Raw genomic sequence first — 17,810 nt, 5'->3', positions numbered from 1 at the left:
ATCCACTATCCTTACTACCTACTTCCTTACTAACTTTAAAATTCTCCTTAATTTCTGCTATCGCCTATTGCAACCTACTGTCCTTACTACCTACTTCCTTACTAACTTTAAAATTCTCCTTAATTTTTGCTATCGCCTATTGCAACCTACTGTCCTTACTACCTACTTCCTTACTAACTTTAAAATTCTCCTTAATTTCTGCTATCGCCTATTGCAACCTACTGTCTTTACTACCTGCTTCCTTACTAACTTTAAAATTCTCCTTTATTTTTCCTGCTTCAGTCCTGGCCTATATGTGGCACAGAATACAGTCAAGGCACTCAGTTTCTATGTGACAGAGACTACGGTCTATGTCAAAATAAAAAAAACAGTGAAGGTCCCCATCATTATTCCAACCCTTGAAGACCCCAGCAAAATAACAACGTCACTTAACAGCTTTATAACGTGCTGTTCTAGACGAGACATGGCAGACGATGTCTTCTTGGTACTGTTGAATGAACGAAGGCTGCGTTCTGGACCTACGGAGATAAACGTACATTTTGACGTAGGTTTGGGCGCGTTCAAGATAGGGCACAAATACCAGGGAGTTCTACCTGGACGTTTGAGGCATTTCCCCTCCAATTAAGTCTTGGCAACCATACCCTCAGCGTACACAGTTACCTCAGGCCATAAATGTGATCAGACGTGCGGTCATGTGACTTGAAATGCAGATGGATGCTGATGGGGCGCTTCAGCATCCCACCAACAGCTGGTCTCCCTGACCTACATAACACGTCACGTCTCAAGATACGAACAACGTAATACTCTCTATATACTTTATATATATATATATATATATATATATATATATATATATATATATATATATATATATATATACTTTTCGGTCACGGAAAAAGCCCTCTTCGAGACCAAGCCTTTAATGAAATATAAAAAAGCCCCTCCCCCACCAAAATAAAGAAAACGGGTCGCTTGTTACAGAAGACATGGCATGTATCAACTTTGAATTCTTTCGCTATGGCGTTGCGAAGACAGAAAAACCCCACACGCATGTAGCAGTCAGTTCACTTCACTACCCTAGTAAAACTGTCCTACGAAGGATAGAGAAAAATGATGCGCAATGAAATGCCCGGATCTGCTTCGTTAAGGCCAGTGTAAAGTCCAGCTATACGGTAAGGCTTATATCTGCCCCAGTCAAACATGTAGGTAATGGAACTGAACGTTGAAACCGATATGTATAAATCTAGATGGCAAACCCCTATTAACACAAATACATATTTACTGTCCACCGTGTGTGTGTGTGTGTGTGTGTGTGTGTGTGTGTGTGTGTGTGTGTGTGTGTGTGTGTGTGTGAATGATGATTATATACAAATACACCGCGTCATGTGGGCTGACTAAAGGATCACATCATAATGCGTGATTAATTTACAACGGGCGTGTTGACAAGAGCACAGTGTTCGGTTTATTTACGGGATTCGAGTGTTTGTCTCATCAAATGCACATTAAGAGGCAAAATCAATCTATATCATAATAAACGAACAAGAGGATACATGCAGTAACTTTGTATATTCAATTTCGGTCGAGAGTTAAGAAAATAGCCGTGCTAGAGGCGAACTGGGGGTATTACATACGTAGTGTTGGTAAGTGGCGGCCAGGGATGCCCTTGGATTAACGGGCAACAAGTCCTGGTATTGACAGCCATCCATCACCACACAGGAGATCTGGGATATCCCCAAGGGAGCACGCCCTTTAAGCCAGACAGCTGATGATATGTGTCAAAAAAAAAAAGAAATAATTAACTCCGCCTTAAACTAAATTTGAGTTTAGTGAAGGATCAACGAGGACATTCCCGTCGAGGTAGACCTATGTTGCTGCGAACTTTTTTTTTTTTTTTTTTTTTTTTATACTTTGTCGCTGTCTCCCGCGTTTGCGAGGTAGCGCAAGGAAACAGACGAAAGAAATGGCCCAACCCCCCCCCCCCCCATACACATGTACATACACACGTCCACACACGCAAATATACATACCTACACAGCTTTCCATGGTTTACCCCAGACGCTTCACATGCCTTGATTCAATCCACTGACAGCACGTCAACCCCTGTATACCACATCGCTCCAATTCACTCTATTCCTTGCCCTCCTTTCACCCTCCTGCATGTTCAGGCCCCGATCACACAAAATCTTTTTCACTCCATCTTTCCACCTCCAATTTGGTCTCCCTCTTCTCCTCGTTCCCTCCACCTCCGACACATATATCCTCTTGGTCAATCTTTCCTCACTCATTCTCTCCATGTGCCCAAACCATTTCAAAACACCCTCTTCTGCTCTCTCAACCACGCTCTTTTTATTTCCACACATCTCTCTTACCCTTACGTTACTTACTCGATCAAACCACCTCACACCACACATTGTCCTCAAACATCTCATTTCCAGCACATCCATCCTCCTGCGCACAACTCTATCCATAGCCCACGCCTCGCAACCATACAGCATTGTTGGAACCACTATTCCTTCAAACATACCCATTTTTGCTTTCCGAGATAATGTTCTCGACTTCCACACATTTTTCAAGGCTCCCAAAATTTTCGCCCCCTCCCCCACCCTATGATCCACTTCCGCTTCCATGGTTCCATCCGCTGCCAGATCCACTCCCAGATATCTAAAACACTTCACTTCCTCCAGTTTTTCTCCATTCAAACTCACCTCCCAATTGACTTGACCCTCAACCCTACTGTACCTAATAACCTTGCTCTTATTCACATTTACTCTTAACTTTCTTCTTCCACACACTTTACCAAACTCAGTCACCAGCTTCTGCAGTTTCTCACATGAATCAGCCACCAGCGCTGTATCATCAGCGAACAACAACTGACTCACTTCCCAAGCTCTCTCATCCCCAACAGACTTCATACTTGCCCCTCTTTCCAGGACTCTTGCATTTACCTCCCTAACAACCCCATCCATAAACAAATTAAACAACCATGGAGACATCACACACCCCTGCCGCAAACCTACATTCACTGAGAACCAATCACTTTCCTCTCTTCCTACACGTACACATGCCTTACATCCTCGATAAAAACTTTTCACTGCTTCTAACAACTTGCCTCCCACACCATATATTCTTAATACCTTCCACAGAGCATCTCTATCAACTCTATCATATGCCTTCTCCAGATCCATAAATGCTACATACAAATCCATTTGCTTTTCTAAGTATTTCTCACATACATTCTTCAAAGCAAACACCTGATCCACACATCCTCTACCACTTCTGCGAACTGTGGTGGGAAAAAATATATATATATATTCCAGTGAACACTATAGACAAGATGACAACAGTGACTACCCAATACTGCTGGCAGTAACTGCCACTCGCACCTATGGAAAGGTGTCTGTTCTCCTAATGAAACTGAAACAAAAAAGCTTCAACTTTTTGAAGGTTTAAATATTTCGAATCATCTTTCCCACCTGGGTAGCAAGGCAGTTTCAGGTATACAACTTCCCCTCTGGTATTCAGACGTGAACCCAATTACACCTTTGAATTAAGGGTAAATATGTTACTCTGCTCGCTCGCATCGACACCAGGCTCATAAAAAGATTTACTCGTAAATAATCCAGTCAATCAGGCTGGAAATAAAGCGGATACGCCAGAATGCAAGCTGTTCAGCGCGTGAACACTGGCAGACAACCTGAGCACTCTCGGACGAACACGCCGGTTCCTGATGACGTACGTGCATAATCTGTTCCTCACACGACCCTGGAAAGGCATTTCAAAGCACAATTCGCCTCGTGTTCGACCCAGCTTACACGAACGGTGAGATCCAGTATATGCTAATCGCCAATGTGGTTTTCTCTTTTTTGTGTGTGTCTCTAAAAATCTCTACGTCTAACTTATCTGTGGAGGTTCTTGTATGCATTTACCTTCAACAACTAAAACGTCTGTTCTGTACGTAGCTCATTAGCGAACGTCTGGCCACGCGACAGGGAAAACTACTGTAGTAGATTCCTGTAATAATTTAGCGCCGTTCAAAAGTTTCTGATCCCACTAATACTACCCGTCGCTTCTCCTAATTACCCCGAGTACGGGAGTTCATTCCTCATTTTCTCCGACAAACACGAAATATTTCTTTTTTTTTTTTTCTTTCTTACAGTCGTGGTCCTGCGAAGAATGAGCTCCTCCGTTCACGAGGATGTAAATTCCATCCTTCACGAGGACGTAAACTCCGTCGGTACAGCGAAGCACGACGTTCCCTCCCCCTCCGGCATAAAGGCGTGGGCGCGGGCGTGTACCCCTCGCTGTTCCTCTGGTACTTCGGAACCCCTCCAGCGTCGCTGTTCTTCAGGTACTCCGACCCCACCAGCATCGATCCTTTGCATCTGTCTTTTCCATCCGCCGGGCACCGTCGTTGTCGTCGACACCGCCTTATCTCCCGCTGGGGATCTTCCGCTCACTAGTTGCTACAAGCTCCTCGGCGGAGGAGGAGGAGGAGGAGGAGGGCGGCTGGTTATCTCTGGCCCTCTCTACACGGCCCGCCTTGTACCGCATCCTGCCGACGCCGAGTCACTGGCGGTGTGCGATCCCACCCCGACACTGGCTTATCCGGCCGGCATCTTGGCGGAGCAACTTGTTAAGCTGTTTAGCTGCACCTTCGTCTGCTACCAGCGCCCCGGCCGGCGCCGCGGGAGGCTGCAAACGCGTTTTCGGCACCGAGTACAAATATTTTATTCACGTGAAGTTGGCCTCTATCTCGGAGACTCGCTGGAACCCACGATGGAAGCGAGAGAGAGAGAGAGAGAAAGAGAGAAGATGGCGCTTCCCCTTGAAACTATGGGGTGCAATCATTATCAGAAAAATGACGGATACGGTAGCTGTAACAACCATTGTAGGGCAAAGTCGGCCTGAACACGGTGGTTGGTGTGGCTGACGACCAGAGTGGGAGGGAGGAAAACGTCGAAGCAACGGGCATAACGAGACGTTTTATTGTGGGTCTGCTGTGACTCACCGTGGGGTCCTGGGACTTCCAGAGCGTGTACTGTGAAAGATCACACACACACACAGTGTTCCAGCATCGTAGATATATCTCCCCGAGACTGCCACTACACCCGGGAATGATCCGTCCGCTGTACTCACGAATATCACCCCTCCACTTTAACGAGCAGGTACCCGACAAAGGTAAAACTCAAATCATGTTGTTTTAAAGGGTGCGAATTCTGGATCTTTGTCGTTCAAAGGTAATGAAATACTAACTGAGCAAAAATAAGTAGCCGTAAGAATTAGCCACCACCAAGTGAAGATAAATAGATCATGCATTTAACTACTGTATTATATAGAGTCCCTCTACACTAAAAACACGCACCATACTCACAGTATCATGTGGACACCTGCCAAGGACGCTTATGACTCGAATCTCCACGCACTTACGACCGCACAGCTGACACAACCTGCGAGATAAATAGAGAGGTAAGCAACTACCTACCATGGTGCTACTATGCCATTTCCACACTGCTATTACCACACGCCACACACACACACACACACACATTATATATATATATATATATATATATATATATATATATATATATATATATATATATATATATATATATATATATATTCAACCCTAAATCAGTTAAGATGGGCGGCCACTTGGCTCCTCCTTCCCTTCCTTCTTTTGGAAAGCGATCTCTACAGAGGGAAGGATTTCCATAACCCCCCACTCGCTCCCGCCATTCTCAGCGGCCTCCTCCGACGGGCGTGGAAGCCTTCGCGTCCCCCCTCCCTTGTACTTAACTCAACCCCACCGCCGCCTGCTGCTCTCACCAGCTGGCCTCACAGACAAAACTTTACCTCTCCTGATCCTCACTCTTGAGCATGAACAAAGGGTATCGCGGAAGGGGAACTTATCTTCAGGTTCGGATCCCTCCCGCCTGGAAATCGATCGCTGGCCTTCTCCCTTGCGAGGCGAGTGCTCTGACCACGAAGCCACAATTCCTTAATTCCCCTCCAAAAAAAAAACCTTCCACAAATATAAATACGTGTGTAGCAAACGTATTTCCTTTTCATAAACGTGTCTGGAACACATTCAGGGGTAATACGAGGCTATATTACGTGACCTGGTCATTATCAATTTCACGGAGGACGTCCTCCCGTTCTCTGTGTGTCCCCTGTGACGGTCGAATTCATTGATGTTTCCCTCGACGTGTTTCCCCAACACCCACGTTGGTCGTGGTGGCGGTGACGTGTTGCCGCTCCTCTCCTTACCCGCCACTGAGGGTGGTGGTCCTCCACATGACTTGTGTTTCGGGCCATTCAGCTTCTTCAGGTTAAGAGCAAATCCAAGACGAAGCAGAGATCTTGTCGATGTACTTAAGTCTGTTCACTCAAGTGGGTCTTCTCTGTGTGTGTCTCTCTCTCTGTCCCTTTACCTTTACTGCTCACTATCCTTGTCTATCTCACTCTCCATTCTCTTTCCATTCATCTATTTCTCTATCTCCGTTCCTTCTTCCTCCCTCTTACTCTCTTATTGTTAATATATATATATATATATATATATATATATATATATATATATATATATATATATATATATATATATATATATATATTTTCTTTCTTTCTTTTCTTTTAAACTATTCGCCATTTCCCGCGTTAGCGAGGTAGCATTAAGAACAGAGGACTGGGCCTTTGAGGGAATACCCTCACCTGGCCCAATTCTCTGTTCCTTCTTTTGGAAAATTAAAAAAAAACGAGAGGGGAGGATTTCCAGCCCCCCGCTCCCTCCCCTTTTAGTCGCCTTCTACGACACGCAGGGAATACGTGGGAAGTATTCTTAATCCCCTATCCCCAGGGATAATATATATATATATATATATATATATATATATATATATATATATATATATATATATATATATATATATATATATATATATATATTGCTCTCCCAAGAGAGGACAGACAAGAGGAATCAGGTGTTGACATCCAGGTCCCTATACCAAGCCGCCACCACCTCCAGCCTCTCCATCTACCACCACCCACCACCCACAACCACTGTGGTGGTGATGCAAACGCTTTCCACATGAGGGACTTCCTGGATGGAGTGGCGGTACCTCCTTCCCCCTCCTTCTTCTTCCTCTTCTTCTTCTTCATCATCTTCTTCATCTTCTTCCTTCCTTCCTTCTCGTCCTCCTCCTCCATCTGAACAGCGGGAATGAAATGAATTGAATATCCAATTACATTAGGCGGAGGGGAGGGATAAAAGGCTTAAGTGGCCTAAACCCCTGTGTGTGTGTGTGTGTGTGTGTGTGTGTGTGTGTGGTAAGGCTGTGTTATGGTGGGCTGGGAGGTGATGGGTTATGTGGTGGCGGCGGAGGTGGTGGTGGTGGTGGTGGTGGTGGTGGTGAACTGGTAGGTCCAGTTTACTCGTTAGTTGAATAAAGGGTTAGCCTTCAAGAGGGATGATAATTATAGTTGTAACACGGATGAGAAAGAGTCTCTCTCTCTCTCTCTCTCTCTCTCTCTCTCTCTCTCTCTCTCTCTCTCTCTCTCTCTCTCTCTCTCTCTCTTTACATTCCCATTGTTCGCACTGGCCTTCCCCCATCCTTCGCTGTTTCCCCACCCCCACTCCTCTTCTGCCATCGTCACACACCGACACCACCGTTCATCCTCCCCTCCCGTGCAGCCTGCCTCTCTGAGACAGCCCTTTACAACGTCACTTCAGAGTCAATTTCCTCTCCTGCATGTGCACCGTGTATATCTGCCTCTGCGTGCCTGTCGCGTGTGACACTGTTAGTCCCTAAACACAAACTCCTATATTCGTGGACACACGCGTCAGATGGACAAGGTGATGTTGTCTGACCTATCCTCCTTCCATCTCTCAGCAGACCGCAAAGAGAGAGAGAGAGAGAGAGAGAGAGAGAGAGAGAGAGAGAGAGCGAACTTGTTGGAGGGAGGGAGGGAGGGAGAAAACAAGGAAAGAGGAAGTAAAAAGATGGGAGAGGAAGAGGGAAAGAGCAACAAATAGGAGAGAGGAGGTAAGGAGCAAGACACCGATGGAAGGTAAAAGGGGGGAAAAGGAATATCAAGAGAAGAGGGAAGAATTGGAGAGAATCTCCAGCGATGAGGGAGACACGAGGAGGATCAGCTGGAATACATTACAGGTAATATAAACACTCGCAGCCATACACCACAACAGACTGTGCTATAGGAACAGACAGAGGACAAGACAGATGGATACAGATTGGTGGAGGAAATACAAGTAAGAGATCTTACAATATCAGGGGATACGAAGAACAGAGGCAGGATAAGGAGAAAGAGAAGGGAAAGTGTATAGAGGGGTAAGAGTGAGCATGAGAATGAGGATGAGGATAAGGTAAATGAGAGAGACAAGAGATAAAATGAAACACAGGTAGAGGAGGTGGGACACGATGAAACGATAAAGGAATAAAGGAACGTGAAATATGCAGAGACACAGAGGAGGAGACGGTAGAACTCCCGTGCGCGACAAGCGGCAGCAGGGATGAGGAGGAAGAGGAGGAAGCAACGAGAAGACGAGGAGTGGGACGAGGACGAGAGAACCAGCAGCGACAAGAAGCAGAGTAAGGAGCCGGAGGGCACAGGCGTCCAGAAGGCTGACCACACACGCCACTCCCCCACCTCCTTCCGTCCTACACTGTGAATATGAGATGTCTTGAGCACTTCCTATTGGCCACTGAATAAATAGCAAGACGTGTGCGGGGCCAGCCTTCCAAATAGCCGGAACAAATTGCGTCCTTGTGCCGATGAAAAGCTTCTTAGACATCCAAGGAGCTCCTTTTGTTTGGCCCGAGACCCGGGTCCATCGGCAGAGTCACGGTCTCCGAGGCGACCGAGCGATATATTGTGGAATTCGTGTCCGCGACAGTATTTTAGGGACGACGTTAAGGGTGATGAAAGAGGTCGTAGAATTAGTGGTGAAAAATGCCCACCTGGCCGGACCTTCGACTACCAGAAGCCGAGTGGATTCACAGGGATCACATTCACAAGTGAAGGGTTTTTCATTAAAAGGAGATTTGGAGGCATTTCTACGGCGATTTATGCTTATATATATATATATATATATATATATATATATATATATATATATATATATATATATATATATACACACACGACCCATTTATCTCGCATATGGCGACTAAGAGCCTGGCGTGAGGGCTGGAAATCCTTCCCTCCATTATCTATCAAAGGAACAGGGGTGTGTGTGTGTGTGTATATATATATATATATATATATATATATATATATATATATATATATATATATATATATATATTATAAACAAGTGATGTTTATGTCTCATTAAGCTGAATGTGATGGTGACTAATGGACGTATCCCACAGAGTACACGTGTAATCCACACTGCGTCCACTGTTATAATGTATCCCGAGAGGATTAACATAGTTCCGATCAACATATATATAGTCATAATACACCGTGTGTGCAATGTTTCTGTACCACTGAGGTTAGGCTGAACGGACCAACAACAGGATGCATGACCACCGCCTACTGTATGCATCCTGAAGTGTGTTTAAATACATCGACTCCTACTGTGTCAATAACCACCCCCCCCTCCACCCAAACCCCAAGGGTGATTTTAATGCAGTGGTAACCACACGTAAACGCCCATCACAATGGTGGCTACGGCAACAGCCATCCTAACACATCTTTGTCCCATGGCTTGGTCACCACAGCAACAACCACAGGTGTCTCTCATGATGGATACGGCCACAGCATCACAGGTGTTTCCATGGCCTGGTCACCCCAGCGTCTACCACAGGTGTCTCTCATGATGGATACGGCCACAGCACCACAGGTGTTTCCATGGCTTGTGGTCACCACAGCGTCTACCACAGGTGTCTCTCATGATGGATACGGCCCAGCACATGATGGATACGGCCACAGCACCACAGGTGTTACCATGGCTTGGTCACAACAGCATCTACCACAGGTGTCTCTCATGATGGATACGGCCACAGCACCACAGGTGTTTCCATGGCTTGTGGTCACCATAGCGTCTACCACAGGTGTCTCTCATGATGGATACGGCCACAGCACCACAGGTGTTTCCACGCATTGGTCACCACAGCGTCTACGGCAGGCTAGTATAGTAACAACAGCAGGTCCGCCACGCGTTTGATTAATAGAGCTAATCCTGTTTGTGTCCAACAGATGTGGGTAATATGGCATGTATTCAGTTTACAGCTTAGGGGAGATATGTGAAGCCATTATTGAGATTGCAGTGTAAGCAGAGGATATTCTATTGAATAATGGACGTCATGCGGGAGAGAGAGAGAGAGAGAGAGAGAGAGAGAGAGAGAGAGAGAGAGAGAGAGAGAGAGAGAGAGAGAGTTAGTGAGGGGAAATATTCTAAAACAAAACAGAAACATAACTAAGCATCGAATCACACTAGAGCTGCCAAGCCTAATTCTGTTTACTCGTCTAAAAATAACCGGAGCGAGCCCGTGAAAGGTAAGGAACCTAGTGGGAGAGAGAGAGAGAGAGAGAGAGAGAGAGAGAAAGGACGTACACCCATCAGGCTAAGGATGCGATATCTCATTCCATGCCATGCCTGGAGAATTCCCCAGTGAGCGTCGTCGGACTGTGCGCATCCGAAGGGGCCATATGGATGGCACCACCTTCCACACCCTGCAGGAAACTATGATGGTGGAACCCCTGTGCATTTCCTCGACCTTATCTATGATGCCCTGATGGGTGCACCAGTTCGATGGATGTACAGTACTTCGATGGCTCCCCCCACCGGTCGACAGGTAGCTCTCCCGACCACACCGCTCTCTTTAACATCCTTGCCAACCCCTCCTGAACTGGCCTACCGCCATCCACGTCGTCAGTAGCCACAGCAAAAGACGTATTCATATGTACGTCAGCCTTGATTCCAACCATGTTCCACCTCACTATTATCTCAATGAGCCATAGATGCCTCGAGGGAACCTCCTACGACTTATCTCAAGAACATCTAAACAACTTTCATCCTTCCCAAACTCACCTAGAGCTTCCCCATCACGTTTTCTACCTATCTGTCCACCCTATAATAGAAAGAGGACATGCAAGATCCTCCTCTGTCCCTCTTACACCGTCTATCTAAAAGCCTTTAACACGCAAGCTCCTCCCGACTAATCCAACCATCACTAGCACCTCCATCCAACAGTTTGGCTATACCACCATCCCGTGACTGATACCTCCCTTCGTCAGAGATCCCACGTCCCCGAGTTGCAGTTCGTCATCACAGCTGCACAGAGCCCCACATAGCTCGTGCACACCTCGGCGAGAACAGCCTCCATCCAAACCACTGTGAACATCAACAATCACTTCATTTTACATAAACTTCTGCTCAAGTGTTTGTGCAACCCCATCCCACTTTCACTATCCCTTCGTTTATGGTGTATATATGGTCTCATTAAACGTTCCTTTTTTTTCAGTTCCTTCAATTAATCGTTATACGAGTTTATTATCATCATTACCATCATTAACACTATCATGATCATTACTATCATTACTGCAATCGTAATCATCATTATCCTAATTACTATCTCCATTATCATTATTGTACACACACATGTACACACATAAAAACATAAACACACACATAAGTACAACTCTCTCTCTCTCTCTCTCCCTTATTGTTTATTCCCTCTCACTCACTGCCCGTCACTCACGAATAAGCGAAACACGTACACAAAAGTGAACTCCCACACTGCGAACTCTACACCAACATTTCCAGGTACTACCTACTTACATGGACCTCACACGCACACGCACACACACACACACACACACACACACACACACACACCATCCACTTCTCCCTAACGACGGCCAACAACAAGGGTGTAGTGGTAATCTTTCTAAGTTATTATACGTTTTAGTGGGTAACTATACCTCCTCATACTGCCTCTCTGCTCACGCAGGAATGCTGCTAGTAGTCTATCAGGGCCTTGTACGATGAGAAGAATGCATCCCGCGGCAGCCAGAATATATATATATATATATATATATATATATATATATATATATATATATATATATATATATATTCCTATGAGTCCACGGGGAAAATGAAACACGCGTCCTAGCTTCTTCTCTTCCATGTATATCAAGTGACTGTTATATTTTTCTCTTGTGTCTCCCCTGATGATGTGATTATTACACGAAAGTGCACTTGGGAACTTTTCGTGTTTCATTTTCCCAGTGGACTCATAGGAATATCTTGATCACGCGCAAAATTGTGATCCTTTCCAATATATATATATATATATATATATATATATATATATATATATATATATATATATATATATATATATATATATATATATATTTCCTCCTCCCACAACCGACTGAGATCTCTGCTCACGTCGCTGGATGAGAACATACAACAGGCATGTCACAGGCGGCGGTTGTGTTGATAACTTCCTTACAACCTATAGAAAACAAGTCCCAGCTGACAATCATGACCACAATGACTACATCTCTTGAAGGCTCTCAATCCCCAGCCTAATAACAGGGAGTGGAATTCTTCTTGAAAAGCTGTTAATAAACTTTCTTGTCGTCTTAATATACGTGTTTCCAAAGTGGAGGAAATGTAGGCCCACCCTACCCCCACCCACACAGGCAGCGTCTCAGTTTAAGAAAAAAAAATGTCTTCACAATTAGTCCGTCAGTGTAGACATATGTCTGCACTATGAAAACATATGTCTGTACTACGGAAGGCTTCAGATGCGATGTTCGGTGGGGTTGCGAGTGACCATCGTTCCTTTATGGCTAATGAACACACAGTCGAGCACACAAATGCAAGAGCCATGTAGGCAATGAGTAAGTTAGTAAGTATGAGTAAGTATGGCCTTACACTTAGCTTACCCATGCGGACGCGTCTCACACTGCCCCCAGCATGACTGGGGCCCTGCACAGCCTCATCCCATCCGCCCCACAGCAGATTAAATCCCCAGGTATTTGCATGACAAGGGAGACATCGTATTGGGTCAGCAAAGGAGTGCCTCGTGTGACAAGAGCAGCTGCGGTGCTGTCGGGTGTAAGCAGCAACTCTTGCGGAGGAGGCGGAGGCGGTGTGAGGGAAGGGAGGTGGACGTACTGTGAGGGAATGGATGTGTATATTGGGTGTGGATAGAGTGCGAGGGTCTGGCGGATGGATACTCGAGGCTAGGAAGCCTATAAGTCGATAGTTGGAGTGGCAGGTGGGTGGGGGAAGGATAGAGGGATACAAGGCATACAGAGAGGGAAGTGCCTTCATGTACACTTTACACAGATTTTCTCCGAGTGTTGTCTGTCTTCAGCCCACGCTGATGCAGGATACGAGGGAAGAACCGGAGATGTGAGTGACGCAAGTGTAATATGTGAAGAAAAGGAGAGCGCGGTATGACGAGAGTAGGTATGTACACGTGAGGAGAGCGCGTGCGCGTGTCGAAAACAAGTATGTGGGGAGAGAAGGTGTGAGGTATGAGAGTGGGGTTACGTGTGGGATGAAGAAAGAGGCAGGGAGACGTTGCTGGTATCGGGGAGCTAAGATGATGTGGGGAGAATGAGTAATAAGAGACGAGAGATGTGGCTCATGATAATGTGGACCCGGGGTGTGGCTCTTAATAATAAGGAATGAAAAATGAGGCTCATAATAATAATAATGATAATAATAATAATAATAATAATAATAATAATAATAATAATAATAATAATGGCCAGGGGTTGATAAGAAAGACCAGATATGTAGTTTATAATGGGAGCGATAAATTATATATATATATATATATATATATATATATATATATATATATATATATATATATATATATATATGCTATCATCGACATGACATCGCAGTATGGAAACCTTGGTAAGCACAGGAAAAGAAGAAAATCAAACCGTGCATTGTAGGAGGCGCGGAATCATCTGGCCATATATACTCAGGGCAATCTCAATTAATGCCAGGTAAGCACTTTAATTACACCCATACTAATTAGCGGCGAGGAGACTGAGGATTAAAGTTGACAGAAATGATCAGGCCGGCGGTGAATTCTGAACAGCAGGTGAGTATTACGGCATGAGGAACATCCCCCATCAAGGAGGCTCTTCCGATTTTTAGATTCTCTCTCTCTCTCTCTCTCTCTCTCTCTCTCTCTCTCTCTCTCTCTCTCTCTCTCTCTCTCTCTCTCTGCGCGAGCAGGTACGGTACGGTGGCAAGAGGCGGTCGACTTCCTCAATGGCGCTGACGGTACCGGTACGCGAGCTCGCGTCGTCCCAGCAACACAGCACCCACCACCTCCTGACCGTCTCATACCATCCAATGGGGGTGTCGGCAAGCTCGACGGGGTGGCATCCTACCCCCCCCCCCCCCCCAACACAACTACCATTCATACACTGATGACTGTGAGGTACGACGACGCGGCAGGTAAACACACCCACCTCACATATGTACGAGAGAGCCTCCACAAGAAGTCCCCAATCCGGCACCCTCTCTTCGTCTCCGAGCGTTCGACATGAACGGGGAGTTCCGTAGATCACTGATTGGCATGTATGGACGCTGTGTGTGTGTGTGTGTGTGTGTGTGTGTGTGTGTGTGTGTGTGTGTGTGTGTGTGTGTGTGTTATTACCGGCACCACCTGCCCGCTCCTCCCCACCTCATGAGATCAGTGGCCGAAATAACATTACAGACACGAGATGCGGAAAACAATTGCCTGAGGAGGATAACAACAGAATACGTTAATAAAGCAAAAAAAAAAAAAGATTTTCATGCAACTCTAATTAACAGAAAGTAGAAAAAAAATTGGAGACCCACCTCAGACATGCCAGCAGTACTCCACAATGGTGGGGGAGGAGGGAGATATAAAAATCCTCGTAGAAATGGAACGGCAGGTCAGGGGAAAAATACCCTCACCGTCTATACCACACACACCACCAGGGTTTGGTGGAGGGGAAGGGTTTCTTGTTTATATGGTTGGGTATCCGGGACATGCGGCGGCGGAGGAGGAGGAGGAGGAGGAGGATACGGCCATGCCCAATATGCTTAATGTTACCGCAGGGCTGGATGCAATAGCATGATATACGATGCTATAAAAAAAGAGAGAGATTTTGAAATAGAAAGACGTAGGTAGAAACTGTGGTGGGGTATTGTTATGTGGAGGAAGTGGTGTGTGTTTGTGTGGAGGAAGGACTATGGTATGTGGTGGGTCGTGTATTGATAGGGTTCACAGAGTGAGAGGAGGAGGGTAGATGGGTGGAAGGTAGGTGTGTGTGTGTGTGTGTGTGTGTGTGTGTGTGTGTGTGTGTGTGTGTGTGTGTGTGTGTCGCTTTAGGAAGAGGGCCTCTGGTACTTGAAGGTTTCCTATCATAAAGACGAACTCTGTCACGCGACTCTATGGTCCCACACGACCTCTACTCGTCACAGCTCTTGTGATCCTTATGACGGCTCTGTGGCGGAGCACTGTCATCCCCAGGGTTCTGCCTCAAGACGAGACGGCTCTGGAGTCCCCCATGGTTCTACCCAAGGACGACTCTATGGCGGGGGCTATCTTACCCCTCCTGGGCTCTGCCACAGGACGGGGCATCAGCGGAGCTCTGCAAATCCCCCCCAGGGCTCTATGTCAAGACTCCAGCAGATGGCTGGCAGACCCACTGGCCCTCTCGACAATAAACTCTCCCATGACGATAATGAGATAAGCTGATTGGAAGAAGAAAAAAAAAAAGATTTAATCCAATATAATTGCACCACCCCCCCACAACACACACACACACACACACACACACACACACACACACCTTCCACCCATCTACCCTCCTCCTCTCACTCTGTGAACCCCATCGATACACGACCCACCACATACCACAGTCCTCCCTCCACACACACACACACACACACACACACACACACACACTGAGATTAGCGGAAAAAAAAAATATATATATATATATATATATATATATATATATATATATATATATATATATATATATATATATATATATATATATATATATATTGATTTTTTCCAGATACCCCTCGAAACTTATTTCTGAACTATGTGGGGCAAGTGTGTAGAGTGTGTGGTTGTGGTGGGTGTGGATGGTGTGGAAAGAAGGTGGAGGGATCCAGACACATGTTAATCCCACTTACATATACCGTGTAATAATAATAATAATAATAATAATAATAATAATAATAATAATAATAATAATCCTATCTCTGCTTATATGACGAGAAACATATAAAAGAAAACTCGATGCTCATGTGAGATTACCATAAAAAAAATAATTCCCTTCATTATCCAATTGAGTATTGGCTCTCGACAAGGAAGAAGAGACCCCCCCTCCCCCTATTTTTTTCCCTCCGTCGGACAATACCTGATAAATACCTGTTTGTTAAGTGGTTAAAAAAAAAAAATTAGCCCCGTATCTCGGCCAGGATCTGAAGACGACCTTTGTAATCGTTTTCTTAAGGATATCTGATAGCGGCTGGGGGAGGGAGATGGTATCACAGACGCCCCGTACTTCCACGCGGTGCCAATTGGTACGGCCTTACACGAGGGTCGTATAATTGGCGACCATCCCCGGACCGTCTCATTAACCTGGCTTAATCCCCCCCCCCCCCCACTAGGTGCAGCCCTGGCCACAGCCGATTAAAGTCTTAGCTTATAGGGCAAACCCACCATCCAGTCCTGGGGTAGGAGGATAATTGTCCAGCCACCCCGCCTACACACACACACACACACGTACCATCACGCCACCCAGACTACACACACACACACACACACACACACACACGCACACACACACACACACACACACACACACACACACACATACATAAATTCCAGGAATCTGTGTGCGTTAACAGGGGCTTGGGAGAGTGGACATCGTCCCGAACACGTCGCCAAACCCCCCACCTTATGAATATCATAAAGGCACATCTGCCTGCTGCTGGCAAATATTAAAGAGGTTATCGAAGTAAATGGATAAGGGAATGTTCAGGAAACTGTTCATATACCAAACCAGTGTTTCCCACAGTCCTAGCCACCGCATCTACAATAAGCGAGATGAATAATAAAAGTGTGGCACAAAGCAGTAAAAGTCAGTACAAGAAATAAGACAGCTGAGTAAAAGCGAGAAGGTCAAAAGACATAAATCTGCTCTCTACGAAAGAGAGAAGAGCAAGGGATGATATGATCACAGCCCATAGCTCTTTGAAACCAACCTGATGACGTCGACAACTGAGCAGTTCTTCGAAAGATGCGACGATAGATCGGCCAGAGGTAGTAACATGAAACCCAAGCAAGGAGACACACAGATGTAAAGAACTTTTATTACTAGCTTTACGGTAGTGTGCACAAATGGGATAAGCTGCCAGATGAAACTGTACATGCTGACAGCATACAGCATAAGCCGAGCACTGGAGCTATGCATGCTGACAACACGCTATCATCCTTGTTTTTTTTCTCCTTAATAAAGTTTTGTAACAGAACTGGAAGCCCAAGTCAAGGGGCCTCACGAGTGTAGAACTCCTTCCACTTTAAGTCCAAATAGGTAATTTACGTAAAGGTAATCACACACATACGTACACACATACAAGAACTCTCTCTCTCTCTCTCTCTCTCTCTCTCTCTCTCTCTCTCTCTCTCTCTCTATCTCTCTATCTATCTATCTATCTATCTCTATCTATCTATATATATATATATATATATATATATATATATATATATATATATATATATATATATATATATATATATCCACCCACA

General features: G+C 45.4%; 1 long non-coding RNA gene across 1 annotated transcript in view; it reads right to left on the bottom strand.

The window, feature by feature from the left end:
- Positions 1-17,810, bottom strand: part of LOC139765147 (uncharacterized) — a 158,965-nt gene that overhangs the window by 58,218 nt on the left and 82,937 nt on the right. Inside the window, exon 2 of the long non-coding RNA XR_011716587.1 lies at positions 5,372-5,447. This is a non-coding gene — a long non-coding RNA (uncharacterized lncRNA). The remainder of the gene's footprint in view (positions 1-5,371; positions 5,448-17,810) is intronic.

The sequence above is a fragment of the Panulirus ornatus genome, chromosome 53, assembly GCF_036320965.1.
Source record: "Panulirus ornatus isolate Po-2019 chromosome 53, ASM3632096v1, whole genome shotgun sequence".
Classification (NCBI taxonomy): domain Eukaryota; kingdom Metazoa; phylum Arthropoda; class Malacostraca; order Decapoda; family Palinuridae; genus Panulirus; species Panulirus ornatus.
The sequence above is the reverse complement of the archived record's forward strand: the minus strand, read 5'-3'. Positions and strand labels throughout refer to the sequence as shown.